We start from the raw sequence: 19,307 nt of genomic DNA, 5'->3' as shown, positions 1-19,307 counted from the left end.
ATGAAACGGGCAGTCGGGGCATTTCAAATTTCATGAAGATGTGCCAAGGCAAAACTTTGAATCTAATTATGGAAGTGTACTGTGCACAAGTTAAGGCATCTACCAACTATGGGGCGTTGCTGTGGAAGACTGAAAACACAATGGCCATTGAGTTGATTGAGAACAACTTTCAGAAAAAGTTACTTGGGCTTCCTTGTTCTGCTCCTAAGTATGCGATGCTTGTTGAACTGTGCATAACCCCTATTGGACACGATTGACACGAAGCGTCTTTTTTTGCATTGGCTTGGCATCTGGTCAAATTCGAGAGGCCTTTTGACCTACAAAATTATTAGAACCCTGCTGCAGAGTTTTTTTTTTGGCACAAAATACTGTGGCTGAAATTGCCTGAAACAGGTGAATGCCCCAAACCTACAGTGTCCGGCTCAATTGTTATCTGCTGCTGAGAGCAGAATGTACCAGTGGGCCTTTTGCTCCCTGATCTCAACAAATCAAGAGTCAATTGGGCTTTCTCTTGAGTCCCACAGGAAGCACTTGCCCCTCACAAAATTGGACACAATAGAGCCGTATTTGACACACAGCAACGAACATGTAGACCGATGGGCATTGACCAGGGCGCGCTTTAACCTTTTGTTGCTGAGCGATAATACGAGGAAATGGCAGGGCTATGAGCAGTCTTCGTCTTGTCCGGGCTGCAGTGGTGCAAAATAAGACCTTTTACATTTTGTGTTTTGCACGTGCTATAATGATATTAGAAAAGACACCATTACTCCACTCCTGAGCGAAGCTAATTTTACCCAGTGCGGTCCGGTTCTTATATTTTTGTTACAACCTGAACCTGTGGTGGTTGCCTGGTGTTCTTGGTATAGAAGAAAAAGTATTGTGGATGCATTAACATAAAAAGTTTTATACTGAATGCAATATTAATACTGATGATTGATTGATTTATATGGAGTTTTATGCGCTTTATGTAGATGGGGATTTATTCTAATTGACCGTGTATATTTGTATGTTTTATTCGGTTTATGGATTTTATCCGGATAAACTATAATAATTTAATTGATATGGCAGCAATTTTGCTCACACCTGCCCGACTGCTTTAACCTGGTCTACCATTTTCTTCCTATACTTGTCAACGAAACCATGCTTTCAGCAAGCGACTACTCCTTCCTAAATGACTACATCTCTTCTTAGCAATGTACTTGAGCCTCGTTAAGTTATTTGTATTTAATAGTTTGTCCTAGCAACTTCAAACTTTACAGCTTGAGACATTTTGTTAAAAAAAACATATGTTATGTTACTTGGCATTTATATAGCGCTCTATATATCATTGGTATGACCTCAAAGCGCTGGTAGGTTCAATGCCCTCGGGAACCGTAGTTCTGGTCAGTAGAGAGCGGTAGAGACGTAGGTAGGTGCGTGGGTGCACCAGATATGTGTGCAGCTGATGTAAAAGCCGGATGGTAGCTGCATCCTAGCGTTAGGTGTGGTGCTGAAGATATCAGTTGGATGTGTGCAGTCTGGCGAGTGGACACCCAGACTGGGCTCTGGCTGCGTTATGCCTGAAGGACGCATATGTGAGCAACAAGGCCGGAATGTGCTCGGCAAGCTGTGTTTTATTAGGGTGGTGAGGTGTTCATGGGGTCATATTAGTATGTGAACAGCAAGGCCGAATTAATCAGGGTTATAGCTGTGTTCTAGTTGTATGATGGTGTATAGTAGAGAGTAAGCGTAGTGATGTGATATGATGGTTATTTTCAAGGCGCCCGAGACCAGGCACGTGAACAGGATGGCAGGCAACACACGGACACATAGAGACAGGGGACTGGGCTTACAGCCACAGGAGGGGGGATGCGGATATAAAGCAACAGCATGGGGAACAGGAAATCAGGGTACACAGTGATACACGGGGGCATTGCTAACATTGACTTGGCATCTGGTTAACTTTGGGATAAAATCAAATATTCATAAAGTACATGCTGTTCCTCAGTCCTTTCCCCAGCTATGGTTTCCAAAGGTAGACCTGTAGTCTGAAGTTGACTATCTTTCTGTCCCTTTATTTTTAGTGTGGTGTTAACAGGGGCCGAGGGCATAAAGGAGAGGTGATCAACACCCCCTTCCCACACACAGCTATGCCTAAACACCTCCCTTAAACACAGTACACACACATTAAGCATATGTCTCAATTAAATTGCGTCCATATGGTGTAACTGTTTATATTGAAACACAAATGCTCTCATCTGCAGAGAGTAAAGATGCTCTGGGGTAACTAGATCAGAACATACTATTACAAAGGTGTAACCCTGTCAGGCTAAAGACATCCTCTAATGAGGTGTCATTTGCATAACATGCCCTTTGACTGAATTTTCAAGTGTTATTATGCTGCAAATATGAATATCAATGTTCAGAGGATGGTATATACAAAATGTTACGTATGCTTGCCAATCCTATGGTTAAAGGATGGAAAACAAAATGTTACAATTTTTTCAAATGTCTGTGTGTAACATACATACGAGCACATGCAAAATAGCGCATTGAAACTGCCAAACAATTGCATACAATTTACAATATAAGCTCACAAGTAACATTGGAATTCTGACACAAAACACTAACCCAATACAGTCCCAGCAGGGTTTCTATTGGGACTAACAAAGGATGCAAAACTGTTTACCACACCAGAATGATGATGCCCCGGGCCCCAACATTCCTTAAGAAGACCCTGCATTCAGCACTAGAAGTGCCAACAGTAGAGAAGCTGAGCAGCAAGCAAAGTGGCTGCTCACACAGTGCTCCACGTCTCACAGAGCAATTTACCAGGGTTTCGTCATCTCTCTGGGATGGTGTGTTGTGGGTGCCCCTGAAAACAGAACCAGTGGGTCATCAGGACTGCCAGTAAATGCAAAGAAGAGTCTGTGTTAGTGGCAGATTGCCCTTAGGCTGGCATTCCCAAGTCCCAGCAGGCATATTGGATAACGGGTAGGACGGGTGAACAGCACTCATTTTTAACTAAAGCAACTTGGCTATTGATGTCCTCCTTTTTTCGAAATGACCTTTTTAAGTATGCAATAAAGCTTCTATTGATCATTATTATTTAAATCTAGACTTTATGGTATTTAATGCTAACCTAGCTCTGCAGCATAGGAGCGCTGTCCATGGATGACACTAACTAGGGCCTTCGCTATGAGGTGAGGTTGATACTTTATTACTTATTGCACTGGGATAACCACCCACCCCACCACCCCTCTCCCTCCCGTTGGTCCCAGAGACGCCAAACCTAATAGTAAACCACTTTGACTTTGCTAAAGGGAAGTAGTTTTGCTTTAGCCGTGCAGGCCTTATTTGGGAGAGAGATTGGGGGAAATGTGCTGTGTCTGTCAATGGAGCTTGCTGTGTATGTCCACTGTCGAACCCTTAAAAACATGCACCAATGCCTCCCTGTGAAGCCGAACACCCCAGAATCGTACCCGCCTTAGACATGCCATGCATCTCTGCACAAACTGGAAAGCCCTAAACATTGCAGAACTATACCCCAGACTGCTATCCACAAAACCATTAATCACCATTTTGGACTCATCCAAGATAGAAGGAAGAAAAAAATGGATCACAAAAACAGTATGAAATCGCACCAGAAAAAACATTCACCTCCTCGCTAAAGAAAACAATGATGACGTGGTTGACACCCAGCCTTAGAGCCCTGAAGAAAATTAACAGGAAACTAGAACATGACTGGAGGAAAACCTATGATTAACAGAAGAGAATCACATACGAAAGACAGATACGAATATACAAAGCCAAAATACTCCAAGCAAAAGAAATGACAACAAATAGAAGCAACACCCAGAAAGTGATGTTCAACATCGAGCGAATAAACTGCCTGCAACAACTGTGAGAGGTTGGAAGCAGGAGTCGGACACAATGTTGGCATGGTTCTAGAAAGTGATTTAACACAAAAGGCCTATCTCCACCTAACCCTTTCGGGATTCCCCTACCTAAAAAAAACAATAAACTCGGCTGCTTGTTGTCAGAATGTCCACATTACTAATAAGCCTGTCCTCTGTCCAAAACGGCTGATCTGACTCTATCACTAGTAAATAGAAGCATTACAAAATGACACTCCTAGGAGGATGACTCCCTCCTCCAAGTACAAAAAGAAACTCTTTGTGGAGATCATAGCAGTTCCAAGTGCAGAAAGGTGACCAGGAGAATGGTCATCAGCAGTTTCATCTCTTGCCTTGCCACAACTCCTCCCAGGGGTATTGAGATTCCTTTCTTGTCCCCTCTCTGACAAAAATAAACCACTTTATAGATGTCATTGGGTCGAGGGAGATTACTCCCAATAGACAACTCACAACCATTTCCTTCCAGTAGCTTTGGTGGCACTATTGGGTTGAGGGAGATCATTCCTGATGCAACCTTCTACACCCAACCCCCTCCTGGATATCCCGGGGGCCCCATTAAGTCTCGTGGAGGCAGCCCCGTCTGCAGTTCTTCCTGGGCTTTTGGTAGCGGTTATTGCTTTTCTTTGCTCCTTGCCACTGCGCCCTGCTTCCACAGGACTGAGAGCTGTTGGTCTCAGCATTGTTGTTGGACCATCCGGTCCACCTCGCTGACAAACACCACTGCCGCTCTCCCTTCAGCTGCTACTCTGGTCAGCTTTTCCACATTCTTTAGTGTGCTCTGCTAACTGATTCTCATGGACCTGCTGCTGTGATTTCTCTTCCTCCCAGGTTCGAACTTCCCTGGACTGTCTCTGATTCAAGTCCTTTGTCCGTTTTTTTACTTGATAGCTGGCTCCTCCCAATCAGACTGTCAAGGTCTGTCTTTTGTTTCCATGGAGTGATCTTTGTCTCCTTTGGGTTTCTTTGTCTCAGTACCTTGGTGAGGGGCTATGGTAATCTTTATGCCCAGTACTCAGTACTTTGAAGAGGTTTGAAGAGTGAGCCTGTCTGCTCACAGCCTGAATTTGATTACTTCTATTGGTGTACAGGTATGAGCATCACAATACATGATACTGGTACTTTCTGACATATTAGAGGGGATGACTATGGATCCTGGTGGTTTTGAGGAAAGGGGGTTAGGGAGTTTCTGTATGGAGTGGGAGTCCTGATCTCCAGAAGAGGAGTCTCTCCCTGTGAGGTCCTCCTGCATTTTACCACCCAGAGGGGGAATATCAGTTGGCGGCCTCACCTCCCTAGCCTCACAAGGAGGGGCTCCCCTCTGGTGGAAAGTGTTGTAATCCCATGATTCGTGACACAAGACACCCTCACAAAAACTTTGCAATGACTTTGAAACCGTTTCAAAAACAAAATCGCAAACATCCAGCAAGTGCATGGCCAAAACACCAACAACTCGTCTAACCAGCCAATGCCGGAATCAACTACAAGACTTAAAAAGTACTCACCAATTTTGGCAGAAACTTCACGAGCCTAGTGAACAAAATATACAGAGCTGGCTCACCAGCAGGTCCTTGCCCACCCGACATGTACAAGACCATCCTCGCCCAAAAAACACCTTCAGAATACTTCTGCAACCTCTTCAACCATTCACGAACAACAGGAAAAAGTGCCACAAGCCTTTAAATCGGCATACATCATTCTCACTCCTTAAAGACCCACTGAGAAACACAGAAGACCTAACCAACTACTGACCAATTGCAAACATCCCATACCTGCTAAAACTCCTAGAATGCTACAGTTGTGAACACATTTTGAGACATCTAGAAAATAATTGGATACTAGATTAAGCACAAGTCTGCTTCAGACTCATGAGCGGAACGGAAACAACATTACTATCTGTATGGGATGATCTAAAAACCAATGTAAACTCCAAAATCATATTGGCACCAATACTACTAGATCTATCATCAGCCTTTGAGACAGTCCACCACGAAACACTCTTCAAAAGACTTGAAGAAATGGGAATCGGCAAGGCCGTGTTACTATGTTTAAAATCCTTCTTAGCTGAAAAAACAGAAATAAAATGTGGTTATACCCCTTCAAGTCAGCACCCTGTACAACTTGCAGAGTTCCATCACTCTCACCACTGCTCCTCAACATCTACGTAACCACTCATCAACCTCATCAAAAGACATGGGCCCGCATTCCAAGTCTCGCGCTCCAGAAATAAGGGTGCCGGTAGCAAAGTACCAACACCCTTTCCGGACCGCCGCATTACAACTATGCCAGCAAGGGCTGTTGCTCTGGGCAGGTCTGACCTGCTGGGGGCACTGGCCCCTGCAGGCACGGTTTTCACAGAAGCACCGGCACCGTTAGCAACAGTTTCCGCCACCTAACATCCCGGGCCGTAATGTCCTGGAGGCACTGGGATATCAGGCAGTGGAAACGGTGTTGAGTTTGGCGGAAACTCGCCGGTAGCACCGGCGGGTTACCGCCAAACTCGTAATGAGGACCATGGTCTCACTTGCTGCACCTACACAGACAACACACATCTACAAAATCTACACTAGTGGAGAACAAGTTGATATGGGAATAATGTCCCTTATCAACTGCCTGACAGAAATAAACCATCGGATGAGTACCAACAGCTTTAAGCTCAACCCGGGCTAAACAGAAATCATGATGACACCCAACGACCCATCGAACCAACACCACATTCCATATCCTACCAAAATGGAAAATTGATCGGAACCTTCATAATTGGTTAACATCACTCCAACGATTAGCAATCCAACTGAGCCCAATGATGCATCGAGCCATTCCACTCTTTCCCCATCACATAACCCCTCCAAAGACATTCAGACCTACACTATCAGTGAAACTATCATCAAGGACGGTCTCATCAACGCTAGATCACTCCTAGCACACGCTCTTGACATATCTGACCTCATAACTACGAATTATCTTGACCTAGCGGTCACAGAAACCTGGCTGCACCCTGCAGCAGGCCCAGCACTTTCATTAGCCATACCAGAAGGATTCACAATTTACAGGAAAGATAGAATCACCACCAAAGGAGGTGGAGTTGCCCTGATCGCTAAATCTGACCTCCATCAGAGAATCATCCGACCTTGCCTTTATCTCGGGAGAACTTCTCTCAATCAAACTATCCTACCCCAATACTGCAACCACCACCATGCACATTATATACAGAGCACCAGGCCCACTACAAACTTTTGACGAGGATATAACTCTACTCCTCTCAAAAAACACAAAGCCATCCACTCGAATAATCATTTTAGGTGACTTCAATCTTGGCCTCTATGACAGCCTAGATCCCAATGCTACGACCATTCAAAACACAATGGCAGCTCTTGAACTTCCTCAATGCTTTGAACAAGCTACCCATGACAAAGGCTGCACTTTAGACTGGCTTGCCGACCTAAATTTATCAACCAGCATTGCTGCTTATTCCCCCTCCCCCTGGACAGACCATAACATTATCACATTCACTATCCCCAGACAAACCCAACACAAAACTGTTCCACACCTAACCCCAGCTAGCCTTGCAAGAAATGCGCGCAACATCAAACGCACAAACTTGCTCCCCCTATTAGGCCCCATTACTGAAGGTACCTACTCCCATGCCAACCCATCAGCCATGGTAGACATCTACAACACCACTATCCTCCAAGCCGTTGACAAAATTGCCCCACTAAAACTCTACAAACCAAAACAGACGGCTCACCTGAACGCCTGCTTCACACCAGACCTCAAGAACCTTAGATCGAATAAACGTGCCACAGAATCAACCTGGAAAGCCTCACCATCGAAAAACAACAGGGATCTATTCATCTCCTCTGCAAAAAAATACAAACAAGCTATACTGCTAGCTAAAAACACCACCTACAATGAGCGCATAGCAAATGCTAAATCTGGCAGTAAGGAACTATTCACCATCCTGAGGGAACTTGAGTCTCCCACTAGTCCACCCGACACCTGTCAGAAAGACAAAACCTGGTGTGCTAACATACAGCATGCTCTCCTGGACAAAATAGATATGCTCCAAAACAAAATTGCAAACAAAAAAGCCAAGTTAACATTACCAGACATGAACATTGACCCGCCTACCTCGAGAGAGCCTTCATCCCCCCATTTTGAATTTAGGCCAGTCTCCACCACTGCGGTCATCAAAATCGTCTCCAGCTTAAAACCGTCAAGGTGTCAAGGTGACATATGCCCTACCCCAATCATCAAAGACTGTGTCAGAGAATTCGCCCCATTCATCACCTCTCTCATCAACAACTCCTTCTCACAAGGTACAGTCCCTAAGAATCTGAAAGAAGCATGGGTCCTCCCGCTTCTGAAAAAAACATCCCTTGACTCCAGCATCCCTACTAAATACTGTTCCATCACAACGGCCCCCTTCCTCCTGAAAATCCTTGACCGCGCTGCCTACCTCCAGATTCAGGAACACCTGGAAAATAACAATCTCCTTGGCCTATGCCAATCGGGTTTCCGACCTAGACACAGGACAGAAACGGCACTCCTTGACCTAAAAATTCAAATGGACACCATAATTGACAATGGAAAATTAGCCATACTACTTCTCCTAGACCTCTCTGCAGCATTTGACTTAGTAAACCACAAAATACTATGCCAGCACCTGGACAGCGGTGCACACTTCTCACCAAATGCCATTGCCTGGATAAAATTATTCCTCTCTGAGCGTACTATGAGAGTCTTTCCTTGCGCGGTTCCTCAAGGATCTTGTGTGTCACCAACGCTTTACAACATATTCACCAAGCTGCTATTTGACCGCCTTGATGAACGTGGAGTGTCCGCTACAAACTACTCGGACAATATGCAAATTATATTCCACCTAACTGGAGACTACAACACAGACTCCACCATCCTTAATGATATTTACCAGATGATCCAATCCTGAATGGCCCAACATGAACTTTGTCTAAACAATGACAAAACGGAGTTACTCCTGGTCGGCACCCAAACATACCTCAAAAAAACTTGACCCCAAATACAAACACTTCATAATAGATGGAAACACCATTACTGTCTCTAAAGGAGTTAAAGTGCTGGGTGTGTACTTGGACTCATCCTTAACTTTCTCCAGACAAGTTAACTCCATAATATCAGCAGCCTACACTGCCAAACTCATTCACACCTGTAGAACCAATTTATCCGCAGACAGCTGCCTAACCTTAGCAAGAGCCCTCATACTGTCTAAACTTGACTATTGTAATATCCTCCTGGCTGGCACTGCAACTAGCAGCATTAAAAGGTTCCATGTGTTAACATCCCCGCAAAAATATCGCCATACAAAAATATTGCCATATTTTTGCAGCGATATTAAGGCTTGGAACCTGCGCGGGACACCCCCGCAACCAACATATTATTTTAAAGGGAGCAGGGGACACCCCTGCAATCCCTGCTCCCAATAACCCCAGATATTACCCCCACTAAAAATATCGCCTATGGCTGTTTCCGACGACCATATACACAGCGATATTTTTGGTGGGGATAATATTACCTGATAACCATTAAAAAACTACAGATTACTCAAAACAACGCTCTACGGGCAGCACTAAACATACCAAGAAGGGAACATATTTCTGAAATAAGAGGCAAAGTACACTGGCTACCAGTTCAGGACTGGATCAATTTCAAAACAAGGGCAATCACCCACAAATGCCTCAATAACATAGCTCCTAAATATCTTACCAACCTGCTAACTCCAACCCAATTCACCAAGCCTACAAGCTCCGCTTCAGCCGCCCTTCTATCTGTTCCGGAATTCGAAAAAACCAAGGCTGGGGGACGTAGGCTTATAAGTAGCTCCCGCTGGTGCACCCGAATCCTGCAACCTACTTCAGCAACAATACACTATCCGCCTTATCATTTCTGCTTTATGTTTTAATAAGCCTGCTGATTTGGGCATTCGAGCATTACTTCCATTCTGCGTTTCCCTGCCCTTTGAAAACAACAAGGTCTCCTACCTCTAAGATGGCCGCCGCATTACCCATCCCGAACTCAGCCAAACTTCCTGTATGCCCTTGGATTGGTCAGGTACTAGCCTATAGGCTAACACGGGGCACTGGCAGGTGTTAGCCAGCCCCACGAAGGCAACCACAAAGGCTCCTGACCGAGCCCTTCTTGCCTTCTTCAACGGATCGAGAGCAGAGCAGGAGCTCTGGATCCCCGTGGGTCGAAGGATCAGCTCTCCAACGACGCAGGCACACCAGAGGAAGCAAGGTAATCCTGCAGGCTTATAAGTAGCTCCCGCCCGTGCAACCGAATCCTGCAACCTGCTTCAGCGACAATCCACTACCAGCTTTATCATTTCTGCTTGATGTTTTAATAAGCCTGCTGATTTTGGCATTCGAGGATTACTTCCATTCTGCGTTAGCCAGCCCCACGAAGGCAACCACAAAGGCGCCTGACCGAGCCTGACTGAGCACGACTAGCACCATGCGCCAGGAACTCTGCCTCGTCCAACCCGCTCCTCCAAGCAGCCGACGGCCCTCAGGTAACCCGCTGGTAAGAGCTATCCTATACTCCCTCAGACGGCTGAGTCACCTTCCGCCTCCCTCAAACTTAACGCAGACTAACTCTGAGCTTGCTCATGTCCTCATACAAGGTCTGTACTGTTTGTCCCCTTCGGGGCCCCTTGTGAAAGTCTGTGTATGTTTTATTGATTTAAGTTATGATTCAAGAGTCTTCCTTAAAGTACTACTACCTTAGTACGTGCTACTATTAGATCTGCCTAATGCTGAGCGAGTTGTACGCTGCTCATATACAGCCTCTTCAAGTACGGCATCACACTGCCCACTGCAGCCTACCTCCTATACAAATTACTGCACATTCCTACAATTGCAATACTGTATACTATTGCAACCTATTCCATATAGGGCCTGTGATCACTCACTCCCTGTGGCAATGCGCAGTGGTATGTATTAACCTGTTATCACTCCAACACGTACGCCGATACGGACCCATCTGGATCAATTACGCGAGACTATTATGGTTACCTGTGTTGTTATGCCTGCCTGCCCTTTGATCATTGTCATCTGCCTACATTCAGTCTACTCCAACTACTGGTACTGACTATCTTATCCTCCTTTGTTGTTCTTATGTCAGCCTTCTGACTTCTTTCGCTTGACGGCAAACATCCCACTACCGCTTATGCCATCCTACTATTGCTGATTTGCGCATATGTAAATTTGTGCTTGCGTCCTAGGCACCCCACCTTGCAATGATTAGCAAGACAGTGAGTATAGCGGATACTTAATCACACAGGACACACTGATCTATACCTCAGTTCCTGCGCCTCCCCGGTTCTGCCCACCCAACATCCTTCTGCACTGCAGGCCATTTACCTCACTATGCCCTGACTGCACGCCTTATACTACGCTGCAGACCTGCGCTCAGTAGCTAAGCACCAAGCTACTATCCCTTGCTTGGTTACTTACCCTACACTACTTTTTCTCACCCGTCCAACCTATCCTGCTTACTCATTCTGGGATACCATTCTGCATGATCATGGACCCGAACACCCCCGTCGGATACAACTCTCCTCACATCCAGAATGAACAATCACACAAACCCACTCTGCCTTCTACCATGCAGCCCTGTATTAGCCATCCACTGACTTCTCCCACACCTACTACCAACCCCTACCTGAACTCCTCAGCCCTTTGGCTAGAACACGTTGCCACCAAACCTCAGCCCCCCCAGACACCTGCAGCAAAGACAGCACCTGGTGTGCTAACATCCAAAAAGCACTCCTTGGTAAGATCTCCACACTCCAAGCTAAAATTAATGACAAACAAATCAGCCTCCAGATTGAACCCCATCTCAATCCTCTGCATCATTCACACCCACATACCTTGTAGCTTCATGCCACTAACCATCCCTGAGGTTGAAAATATTATCAATAAACTCAAACCTTCCAACTGCTAGGGTGACTCATGCCCAGCTCCCATCGTCAAGGAGGGCTCACACGAACTGGCACCTTTTATCACTGCCCTTATAAACTCATCGTTCAACACAGGCATTGTCCCTGACAACCTTAAGGATGCTTGTGTATTCCCCCTTCTTAAAAAGCCTACCTTAGTTGCTAGCATACCCACTAATTATAGACCCATCAATACCGTGCCCTTTCTTCTTAAAATTCTCGACCGTGCAGCCTATCTGCAGATCCAAGAATACTTGGAATCCGACAAACTCCTGGGCCTCAGACAATCAGGCCTCTGACCTAGGCACAGAACTGAAACAGCCCTCATTGACCTTAAAACTCAAATTGAGGATCTGAAAGATAACGGGAAGTTGCTTTGCTGCTATTACTTGACCTATCGGCAGCATTTGACTTGGTAAATCGTCAGATACTATGCTGACACCTCAGTCTTGCCGCCCACTTCTCAGACAAGGCGACCACCTGGATCAGTTCCTTCCTTAACAATAAATCCATGTGGGTTTTCACCGCCTCTGCCTCTGCTGAACCCTCACCAGTCCTATGTGGGGTACCCCAAAGACCGTGCGTTTCACCAACACTTTATAACGTGTTTACAAAACCACTTTTCGATAGCCTTGACTATCTGGGTGTCACCTATACGAATTATGCTGATGACACCCAGACACTCATCCCTATCCCCGGGGACCACACGATTGACACAAAAGCCTTAAACGATATCTACCAGGTCATCCAGGCTTGGATGGCCCAACACAAGCTCTGTCTCAATGATGAGAAGACAGAGCTCTTCATCTTGGGTTCCCACCATAGACTGAGCCGACTTGACCCCTCCTTCAAATCATTTGTCATCGATCGCAACAGCATCAAGGTATCTAAAGACACCAAAACTCTAGGAATCTATCTTGACTCTACCCTTTCACTCTCCAGACAAACGAATGCTGTAACTTCCGCCTCAGCCTATACTTGCAAATTCATCACAGCCTGTCGCCCTTTCCTCACCACTGCCAACTGCACCACTCTAGCTCGGACCTTGGTCATGTCCAAAATTGACTGCTGCAATGCCCTCTACTTAGGAACCAGCCAACGAAACCTCAGCAAGCTTCAGGTCACCCAGAACAACGCCATTAGAGCAGCGCTAAATATTCCGAGGAATCAGCAAATATCTGACTCCAGACGGAGCTTACGCTGGCTCTCTGTTGCCCAAAGAGATTGCCTTGACACATAAATGCTTGACCAACCAGGCACCTAGCTACCTGGCTAGCCATTTCACTCGCCACACTTCCAATCGCCCTCAGAGAGTTGGCCAGACATAGTCTTTCCTTACCTAGGTTTAAACTACAGACATCTGGCGGGACTAGCTTCCCAGTTCTCGCCGCCAAACTCTGGAACTCTATGCCCAACCCTCTTAGAGCGGAACCCTCCTTCCACGCCTTTAAGAGCAAGGCCAAATTGTGGCTATCCACACAAGACCCCCCAAACACGCCCAGACCCTAACTCAGTACGGTTCTACATGCACCTCGGCTTTGGCAGCACCTTATCTGTCAAGATCCATGACTGTGAATATATTGTAATTAGTTGTAAATATTCTGCTCCTGATTAGCTGTTGCTTTTTTGCTGTTATGCTCTCATCGCACTGTAAGTATTATTATTCTCTGGATTTCTGGCTGCTTTTATGCTCTACGCTCTCACTGCTCTTCTTGTACTCCATTGTAATTTAAACCTGTTGTCATCATGCGTAACATGTTATTGTAAAGTTGTCATCATGTGTAACATGTAATTAGTAACTGAGATATGCACCAGGATGCCCTCGGGCTCGGCGCGCTATACAAGGCGCGCTATACAAATAAACAAAATACAAAGGCCCTCATTACGACCCTGGCGGAAAGTGACTGACCGGACCGCAACAGCGTAAATAGCGTTTCCGCCATTGCACGAAGGAGCAAAGTGCGGCCAATCACGACCCATCGGGCACGAGCATTACGCCATGGCGGAATCCGAAAGGCTGCGATGGCGGAAATGACCCCAAAACGGCCCTTACCGCCGCCGTACGCTGCACCAGGTGCAATACCGCCACCCATCTTAGCGGTCACCGTAATGAGCGGTCACCGTAACGAGCGTGCACCGCAAATTACGGCCACCGTAAATATACGGAAACGGAAGTAAAAGCATGTGGCCGGAACGGGAAACAGCACGCCGCACAACTATAAAAACCGAATCCCAACACAACCATAAAAAATCCGAGCCTGACACACATCCCAACCCGTTAGCAACCCCAGTTAAAAAAATAAATATGGGAAAGGTAGCCAAGAAAGCGTGTGACCGCAAGCGGCAGGTACACTTCTCCCGAGAGGAACTGACCGTGCTCACCGAGACCCTACAGGAAAATTCCGCCGTCGTCTTCTCCAGTCAAATGACCAGGACGGCCCTTGCCAACAAGAAGGCCATATGGGCCCTGGTGGCACAGCGCGTAAGTGCGGTGGGGACAACACCCCGCACGCCACAGCAATGTCGCAAGCGGTGGGACGACCTGCGGATCCGCGTTCGCAGCATACTTTCTGCGAACAGGAACATCGCCACAGCTACCGGGGGGGGTTCAGAGTCGCCCATCAAGTTGACCCCCTGGGAGGAAATCTGCGCCTCCACCATAGGAATGGAGAGCATAGAGGGAGTCGGAGGGATGGAGAAAGGAGTGCCGACATCCGGAGAATCAGGTAGGTTGGCCAAGAGAAACAATGCGAAATCCACAAACCACGAACATGTGCAGTACCATGTGACCCCATAGTGCAATACATACTTAGCCCTGACAGCGCCCTCTAAAAGTCAGAATGAACAAACAAATCAATCAAGAAGCCATAAACAACCCCTACATGTGCAGCATGCACCCCCTAACTGCAGGCAGCCAAATGAATGCATCCTCAATCCACACGAAAATGAGACCACCTCCAAGGCCCAGTCCCAAATCAGCCTCATGTACCACCCCAATGCATTTGATACGTTGCCATTCCAAATCCGACAGACCCATAACTAACGCTCGCCCCTCTTTACTCCACCACAGGGTCCGATACCAACGACGAGCTGCAGGACACCCCTACCAGCACGCCTGCAAAGAGGGCCAGGACCAACGTCCCAAGAGCCTCCACCTCAGGTGCAAGGATCAAGACACGGCAGCAGCAGGAATCAAGTGGCAGCACACTGGAGGGGACTGCAACAGGCACCCCAGCAGCCAGCAAGTCCACAACCCCAGCACCACAGGTCCCCCCAAAGAACGTATCTGATGGCACTGCCTCTGGTGGTAGCAGCACCATAGGTGACACAGCTGTCATGCCAGCATGCTCCGACACGGAAAACAGTGCTGGCGACGTAGGTACCATCCATGACCTTTCCCAATCCCCCTGCATGTTCCATCCCCTACACCATGACGAAACCACGCAGGGGCACCCTGAAGACGACGACTGGCCAACCCCCACAAGTCCTGTGCCAAGGCAACATGTGTTGAGCAGCCCCCCTGTCACACCACCGCAAATGTCCATGGCCCAGCAGAGGCAACAGTCCCTCGACCTGCTGATAGAGCAACAGCAGGAAGCGTCCACGCTACTCAAGGACCATGCAAATGAATGCGGGGGTTCCAGGGCAGCCATGGAAACATCCACCGAGACACTCAGGGCACAAATAGAGAAAAGTAGTGAGAGCCTCAGGGGAGAAATGGAGAGAAGCACCGAGAGCCTGAGAGCACAAATGGAGAAAAGCACCGAGAGCCTGAGGGGGGAACTGCATGCGACGTCCAAAGACGTTTGTGCTGAACTTGCTGCTGTGCGCCGTGTGCTCTCGGAGCTCTCACAAACCCTCAGAGACATGCATGGACGCGAGCAGGCAGAGACCTCATCCGTGGCAAGTTCCGTCCAGGGCAGCCCCCAACGCAGATCTGGCAGGAACCTGCGCTCCACGGGCAGGGGTGCCCCTGATACCCGTAGAGGGGGCTTGCAATAGCGTCTACCCACGGACAGCATGCATATTTGGACACTGGTGTTGGGGGGGGAGGTAGTAGGGTGGAGGGGGTGTGTTGGGCTTCACTGGGTGGCGGGTCCATAGGGTGTATAAATCAAATCACATTAACAATACAGCACCTCATTATCATCCAATGACATGTGTGGACATTGATATTTGCGTACGAGGCCTTCATAGGCGTACAGTCCACAATGTGCCTGTACTACACACACACAGTGCCACAGGTCCCCTTTCCGTGTAATAGGCACCATGCGTGGTTGCTAGAAGCATGCATCTATGATGCTCTGTCGGATTGCACGTGCATCCTGTGCCTCATGGACTCCTTGAGGTGCCTCCACATCCCCACCCTCATCATCATCATCATCCTCAGGTGCATGCAGTACAGCGTCAGGGGGCATGGGCACATTCCTACGTATGCACATGTTGTGCAGCATGACACATGCCATGACCATCTTAGAAACCTTCTCATGGCTGTATATGAGTGCCCCGCCAGACCTGCTGAGGCTGCGGAAACGAGCCTTCAGTAGGCCGAATGCCTGTTCAATGACCACACGGGTACGTGAGTGGGCATGGTTGTAGTCCTCCTCATGCTCGTTCTGTGGGTTCCGGATTGGTGTAAGGAGCCATCTCTTCAGTGGATACCCGGCATCACCTGTATGAGACGAATAAAGGGTGTCAGTGGAATGATAGTGCTAAGTAGCCCCCCCCCCCCCTGCAAGGTCATTGACGCATCAAATGGGCCACGATGTCATGCATGGAATGAGACTCACCGAGTAGCCAGGATCTGTGCCCTGCGTGTCGCTCCATGTAGCGTGGTATTCTTGTGTTCCTCAGGACCATAGAATCATGGGTAGATCCTGGAAATCTGGCACAACAATGCGTAAATATCTTGTTGGAGTCACACACCATTTGCACATTGATTGAATGAAATTGTTTCCGGTTGCGGTACTGGACCTCCATGGCATGTGGGACAACCAATTCAACATGGGTGCAGTCGATGGCACCAATGCAACCCGGGATGCCGCCAAGTGCATGGAATCCCACTTTAGCGTTGGTAATCTCCTGGTACGTGCGTGGTAGTGTGATGTGGTCGTCGGCGTGCTTCAGGAGGGCATCGTGCACTTGGAAGAGTGTCCGTGAGAACAGTGGCTGTGAAATGCCATGCAACTGTCCCACTGTGTGCTGGTAGGTGCCTGTGGCCAGGAAGTGGAGTGCAGACACCACCTTCAGTAGGGGTGGGATGGCGGTTGGGCTATCTATCATGCTCACGAGGTCAGCATGTGTCATGTCCACAATGGCGATTATGGTGTCCCGGTCCAAACGGTAGAGGGTGTGGATCTGCTCAGCAGTGAGGTTGAACGGATCGGCTCGGAGGCGTGGGATTGCGGGCCGCCTGCGTGGTGGTAGTGGCAGTGCTTGTGGGCCTTGCTGACCCTGCCTTGCCCTCCTCCTCCTCCTTCTCCTCCGTCTCCCCTGTGCGCCCGGTTGTTGTACCTGTTGTTGTTCGTCGTCTTCTTGTAGTTGTAGCACTTGCAGTGCTATCTGGTACCCCAGGCCCAACATCGCTAGTCCTGCCGGTAGCATTTTGGAGTGGGAGTGGTTGTGGGAGGGGTTTGGGTCTGCAATATATGTGCTGTCGGCCTGTATGGCCTCCACCTGTGCTGATTGAATGAATCTGTGGCAGATGCAATCCCTTCTGGTCGAGCACGTCCCGCACGTAAGGCTGCATTTGGCCGCATGGCATCTTGGGATTTGAATCATGTATCTAATCCCGATGGCAGTGTGATGTACTTTGACTGATCTTCATGCTATGCTCCCATTGTTACACATGCTATGATTGCAGCCGCTTACATACCTGTGAAGAGTCAGTGGTATGTAGGGCTCGATCGATGGGCGACCCTCATGCAGCACAGTAACGTAATCCACCGACGGGCGTGGCGTACCATTTGTGATTGCAGCCAGTTAGCATCATGACACACAGCCGCACTACATTGATGTAATTGTGAATGCAAGCGTTCACAGAAGCCTTTTCGACGTAATGTTGCAAGTGAGGTATTCGAAGGCCAGCATTTTGGGTTTTGAAGTAGCGGCGAGGATACGCCCACAGGTCTGGCTGGAAATGTAACGTTCTATTGTAGAATGTCCTTGGGACATGGCCCATAACGAGCAGGCAATGAATGATATGAATTGAATGGGATGCGCAATAGCGTAGTGGACGATAAGGCAGGACGTTCCCAAATCCATCTTGCTTCACAACACTACAGATCCGGCCAGGGGCACAGTGGTTTTTGGCGGACTGCATTACGCACAGACGCGATGGAAGTTTCACATATTATGTGAGTGAATATTCATGCGTTTTCATTGCGGGATGAGGGAATGATGTGTGGATGCATGGACTGATGAATCCGTTTAGGGTCTGCCATGTACATGGGTTTTTTGGTTCACTCCCCTTCCCCTGCGTTATGTGATGCAAGGCTGCCATAGTGGGACATACGTCTATCTGCCCTTGTCGGATCCTCCCTGTCTCGACGCGCCTTCATACACTTGTGTCTAGGCACGTTACTAATCCCATGTCATGGGTTCTGTCTTGACGGACGCATGCACAGTAACCGACGTTGCCAATGGTGTATTTAGCTCGATTGGTTTCGTTGTGATTCGATACTGATTTAGGGGTGTGTATATTCCTTTGGAGTGGGCTAGCATGCATATGGGTGTGGATTTGGTGTGTTGAATGAAGATTGTAATGCATCATGAGTCCCGTAATGCAATCGGTTGATTTGTGTTTCTTTTGGGTGACAGGTATCTCCTGCCCTATTGCAGATGCCATCTCTACGCCACTCCTCCAGATGGTTTTTACTCTCGACTCCTGCAGCTTCGGGTGAATCAGTGGAGCACCATTTCGATCATATGGGACGATCGCCAATGGGCCACATGCCCTTACGCTGTACTGGTGGCTAGGTGCAACATTTCGGCCTTTCAGCTCGACTAGTGCCTGCCTCATGGGACGGACCTGCGGTTCTTGCCGCTTCCATGTTGCCTTTTGGAACGTTGATGTAAGCCCTGTGTGCCATGATGGTACAGGGCGTCACACAAGTGGAAGCCGGTCAATTATTGCTGATGCAGCCCTCGGTGATGATGGTTGTTTTGGTGGTATTTTGCAAATTGCTGTGGGGCCTTTGTCATTTGGATGTGCATTTAAATTGTATTCCGATATTTGTCGTGTTGCGTTGTTCTTTGCAGGTGATGTGGCGATTTTCGCTTTGTGGCGGTATGTATTGCGTGATGATCTGCATTGTGTTCCGCCTTCTGAGTTGAGTTGTGTGGTACAGTACTGGCCGCGTTTGCCTACGTAGCACAGTATGGTCACGGATAGAGGCTGCCATTGTGACTGTTTACATGATGTGCTGTTCTGGGGCGGG

Source organism: Ambystoma mexicanum, chromosome 1p, assembly GCF_040938575.1.
Source record: "Ambystoma mexicanum isolate Mex_15411 chromosome 1p, UKY_AmexF1_1, whole genome shotgun sequence".
Lineage (NCBI taxonomy): Eukaryota > Metazoa > Chordata > Amphibia > Caudata > Ambystomatidae > Ambystoma > Ambystoma mexicanum.
This window is presented reverse-complemented; position numbering follows the sequence as displayed.